The sequence below is a fragment of the Oncorhynchus keta genome, unplaced genomic scaffold (assembly GCF_023373465.1).
Source record: "Oncorhynchus keta strain PuntledgeMale-10-30-2019 unplaced genomic scaffold, Oket_V2 Un_scaffold_4810_pilon_pilon, whole genome shotgun sequence".
NCBI classification, from domain to species: domain Eukaryota; kingdom Metazoa; phylum Chordata; class Actinopteri; order Salmoniformes; family Salmonidae; genus Oncorhynchus; species Oncorhynchus keta.
In genome coordinates, this window is record NW_026290946.1 from 82,728 (window position 1) to 87,480 (window position 4,753).

Here is a 4,753-nt window from a genome sequence, read left to right on the forward strand (position 1 = left end):
CCCCCCTGGACAGGAAGAGGCAGAGGACCACTGTAATCACTAGTCTACTGTCCTCTCTCTACTCCTGAGAGGACCACTGGAATCAGTAGTCTACTGTCCTCACTCTTCTCCTGAGAGGACCACTGGAATCAGTAGTCTACTGTCATCTCTCTCTTCTCCTGAGAGGACCACTGTAATCACTAGTCTACTGTCCTCTCTCTTCTCCTGAGAGGACCACTGTAATCACTAGTCTACTGTCCTCTCTCTTCTCCTGAGAGGACCACTGTCATCACTAGTCTACTGTCCTCTCTCTTCTCCCGAGAGGACCACTGTAATCACTAGTCTACTGTCCTCTCTCTTCTCCCGAGAGGACCACGGGAATCACTAGTCTACTGTCCTCTCTCTTCTCCTGAGAGGACCACTGTAATCACTAGTCTACTGTCCTCTCTCTTCTCCCGAGAGGACCACGGGAATCACTAGTCTACTGTCCTCTCTCTTCTCCTGAGAGGACCACGGGAATCACTAGTCTACTGTCCTCTCTCTTCTCCTGAGAGGACCACTGTAATCACTAGTCTACTGTCCTCTCTCTTCTCCCGAGAGGACCACGGGAATCACTAGTCTACTGTCCTCTCTCTTCTCCTGAGAGATCCACTGTCATCTCTCCTCTCCTCTCGTCTCAAGGGGAACTTGGAGCCATCCTTCCTGTATTACTTCCTGTTGTCCTCAGACTGCAGGGGAACTTGGAGCCCTCCTTCCTGTACTACTTCCTGTTACATTTACATTTACTTCCTGTTGTCCTCAGACTGCAGGGGAACTTGGAGCCCTCCTTCCTGTCTTACTTCCTGTTGTCCTCAGACTGCAGGGGAACTTGGATTATCCATACCAACTGACTGATGGGACCCTGCTTGTGTGTTGTTGTCCTGAGAAGATGTGTTCCGGAAGGAGAAACAGAGAAACAGAGCCCTGCCTGTCTGGTGGTGAAGGATCAGGGAGCTGCGACCGAGCTAATGAACACCAGGTTTACACTGAGACAACCGAGGACATGGACTACCCCTCTATCCCAGGAGGTATGTAGGGTAGTGAACCAGTCAGTCTCTATCCCAGGAGGTATGTAGGGTAGTGAACCAGTCAGTCTCTATCCCAGGAGGTATGTAGGGTAGTGGACCAGTCAGTCTCTATCCCAGGAGGTATGTAGGGTAGTGAACCAGTCAGTCTCTATCCCAGGAGGTATGTAGGGTAGTGAACCAGTCAGTCTCTATCCCAGGAGGTATGTAGGGTAGTGAACCAGTCAGTCTCTATCCCAGGAGGTATGTAGGGTAGTGAACCAGTCAGTCTCTATCCCAGGAGGTATGTAGGGTAGTGAACCAGTCAGTCTCTATCCCAGGAGGTATGTAGGGTAGTGAACCAGTCAGTCTCTATCCCAGGAGGTATGTAGTAGGGTAGTGAACCAGTCAGTCTCTATCCCAGGAGGTATGTAGGGTAGTGAACCCGTCAGTCTCTATCCCAGGAGGTATGTAGTAGGGTAGTGAACCAGTCAGTCTCTATCCCAGGAGGTATGTAGGGTCCCAGGAGTGAACCCATCAGTCTCTATCCCAGGAGGTATGTAGTAGGGTAGTGAACCAGTCAGTCTCTATCCCAGGAGGTATGTAGGGTAGTGAACCCGTCAGTCTCTATCCCAGGAGGTATGTATGTAGGGTAGTGAACCAGTCAGTCTCTATCCCAGGAGGTATGTAGGGTAGTGAACCAGTCAGTCTCTATCCCAGGAGGTATGTAGGGTAGTGAACCCGTCAGTCTCTATCCCAGGAGGTATGTAGGGTAGTGAACTAGTCAGTCTCTATCCCAGGAGGTATGTAGGGTAGTGAACCAGTCAGTCTCTATCCCAGGAGGTATGTAGGGTAGTGAACCCGTCAGTCTCTATCCCAGGAGGTATGTAGGGTAGTGGACCAGTCAGTCTCTATCCCAGGAGGTATGTAGGGTAGTGGACCAGTCAGTCTCTATCCCAGGAGGTATGTAGGGTAGTGAACCAGTCAGTCTCTATCCCAGGAGGTATGTAGGGTAGTGGACCAGTCAGTCTCTATCCCAGGAGGTATGTAGGGTAGTGGACCAGTCAGTCTCTATCCCAGGAGGTATGTAGGGTAGTGGACCAGTCAGTCTCTATCCCAGGAGGTATGTAGGGTAGTGAACCCAGGAGGTAGGGACGGTAGTGGACCAGTCAGTCTCTATCCCAGGAGGTATGTAGGGTAGTGGACCAGTCAGTCTCTATCCCAGGAGGTATGTAGGGTAGTGAACCAGTCAGTCTCTATCCCAGGAGGTATGTAGGGTAGTGGACCAGTCAGTCTCTATCCCAGGAGGTATGTAGGGTAGTGGACCAGTCAGTCTCTATCCCAGGAGGTATGTAGGGTAGTGAACCAGTCAGTCTCTATCCCAGGAGGTATGTAGGGTAGTGAACCAGTCAGTCTCTATCCCAGGAGGTATGTAGGGTAGTGAACCAGTCAGTCTCTATCCCAGGAGGTATGTAGGGTAGTGAACCAGTCAGTCTCTATCCCAGGAGGTATGTAGGGTAGTGGACCAGTCAGTCTCTATCCCAGGAGGTATGTAAGGTAGTGAACCCAGGAGGTATGTAGGGTAGTGGACCAGTCAGTCTCTATCCTAGGAGGTATGTAGGGCAGTGAACCAGTCAGTCTCTATCCCAGGAGGTATGTAAGGTAGTGAACCCAGGAGGTATGTAGGGTAGTGAACCAGTCAGTCTCTATCCCAGGAGGTATGTAGGGTAGTGAACCCGACAGTCTCTATCCCAGGAGGTATGTAGGGTAGTGGACCAGTCAGTCTCTATCCCAGGAGGTATGTAGGGTAGTGAACCAGTCAGTCTCTGTCCCAGGAGGTATGTAAGGTAGTGAACCAGTCAGTCTCTATCCCAGGAGGTATGTAGGGCAGTGAACCAGTCAGTCTCTATCCCAGGAGGTATGTAAGGTAGTGAACCCAGGAGGTATGTAGGGTAGTGGACCAGTCAGTCTCTATCCCAGGAGGTATGTAGGGTAGTGGACCAGTCAGTCTCTATCCCAGGAGGTATGTAGGGTAGTGAACCAGTCAGTCTCTGTCCCAGGAGGTATGTAAGGTAGTGAACCAGTCAGTCTCTATCCCAGGAGGTATGTAGGGTAGTGAACCAGTCAGTCTCTATCCCAGGAGGTATGTAGGGTAGTGAACCCAGGAGGTATGTAGGGTAGTGAACCAGTCAGTCTCTATCCCAGGAGGTATGTAGGGTAGTGGACCAGTCAGTCTCTATCCCAGGAGGTATGTAGGGTAGTGAACCAGTCAGTCTCTATCCCAGGAGGTATGTAGGGTAGTGGACCAGTCAGTCTCTATCCCAGGAGGTATGTAAGGTAGTGAACCCAGGAGGTATGTAAGGTAGTGAACCCAGGAGGTATGTAGGGCAGTGAACCCAGGAGGTATGTAGGGTAGTGAACCCAGTCTCAGTCTCTACAAAACAAGACAACGCGACATCAACTGCCTCATTTGCAAGTGTAATGCATTGTTCTGGAGCGGGAGGAAGGAGGTCCAGACTACAGACAGGCCTCATTGAGGGGTTGTGTTGTGGGTCTGCAGGAGAACAATAGAGACAGGACCAGCATTGTCCCATAGTTCTCCTGCGTTACCATGGCATCCAAGCCAGAGGGTTTGCAAGTGCCTGTGGACAACGGGAGCCAGCAAAAATACACTGTCTGAGTGGTGGTGTACACACACACACACACACACACACACACACACACACACACACACACACACACACACACACACACACACACACACACACACACACACACACACACACACACACACAGTCTGAGTGGTGGTGTATACACACACACACACACACACACACACACACACACACACACACACACACACACACACACACAGTCTGAGTGGTGGGGAGACAAACCACAGTGGGATGTGAGTCAGGGCCCTCTGTAATGGCCGCCATGCAACCCTAGGTGAAATGAAGAGAGACAGAGAGAGAGAGAGACACCACTGTCACCCCCTCCCAGCCTCCCACCCTGACCACATGTCTGACTGGCTGTCACCCCCCTCCCAGCCCCCCACCATGACCACACGTCTGACTGGCTGTCACCCCCCTCCCAGCCCCCCTCCCACACGTCTGATTGGCTGTCACCCCCCCCCCTACATAGCATTGTTGAGGCCAGCATTACAGCAGCCATATATCCATCTATCTGTGGTGGGGCCAGCATCTATCTGTTCTCTCTATGATGGTGGGGCCAGCATCTATCTGTTCTCTCTATGATGGTGGGGCCAGCATCTATCTGTTCTCTCTATGGTGGTGGGGCCAGCATCTATCTGTTCTCTCTATGATGGTGGGGCCAGCATCTATCTGTTCTCTCTATGATGGTGGGGCCAGCATCTATCTGTTCTCTCTATGGTGGTGGGGCCAGCATCTATCTGTTCTCTCTATGGTGGTGGGGCCAGCATCTATCTGTTCTCTCTATGGTGGTGGGGCCAGCATCTATCTGTTCTCTCTATGGTGGTGGGGCCAGCATCTATCTGTTCTCTCTATGGTGGTGGGGCCAGCATCTATCTGTTCTCTCTATGATGGTGGGGCCAGCATCTATCTGTTCTCTCTATGATGGTGGGGCCAGCATCTATCTGTTCTCTCTATGATGGTGGGGCCAGCATCTATCTGTTCTCTCTATGATGGTGGGGCCAGCATCTATCTGTTCTCTCTATGGTGGTGGGGCCAGCATCTATCTGTTCTCTCTAT

At 51.5% G+C, this 4,753-nt stretch overlaps 1 long non-coding RNA gene across 2 annotated transcripts; it reads left to right on the forward strand.

The window, feature by feature from the left end:
- Positions 1–794: 794 nt before the first annotated feature.
- On the forward strand, positions 795–2,604 carry LOC127928901 (uncharacterized). Of its 2 annotated transcripts, none has more exons than XR_008132714.1 (3): positions 795–1,166; positions 1,866–2,065; positions 2,211–2,604. It is a non-coding gene; the product is annotated as an uncharacterized LOC127928901 (long non-coding RNA). The 2 variants fall into 2 exon arrangements; XR_008132713.1 differs by lacking the exon at positions 795–1,166 and adding an exon at positions 1,683–1,785.
- Positions 2,605–4,753: the final 2,149 nt, after the last annotated feature.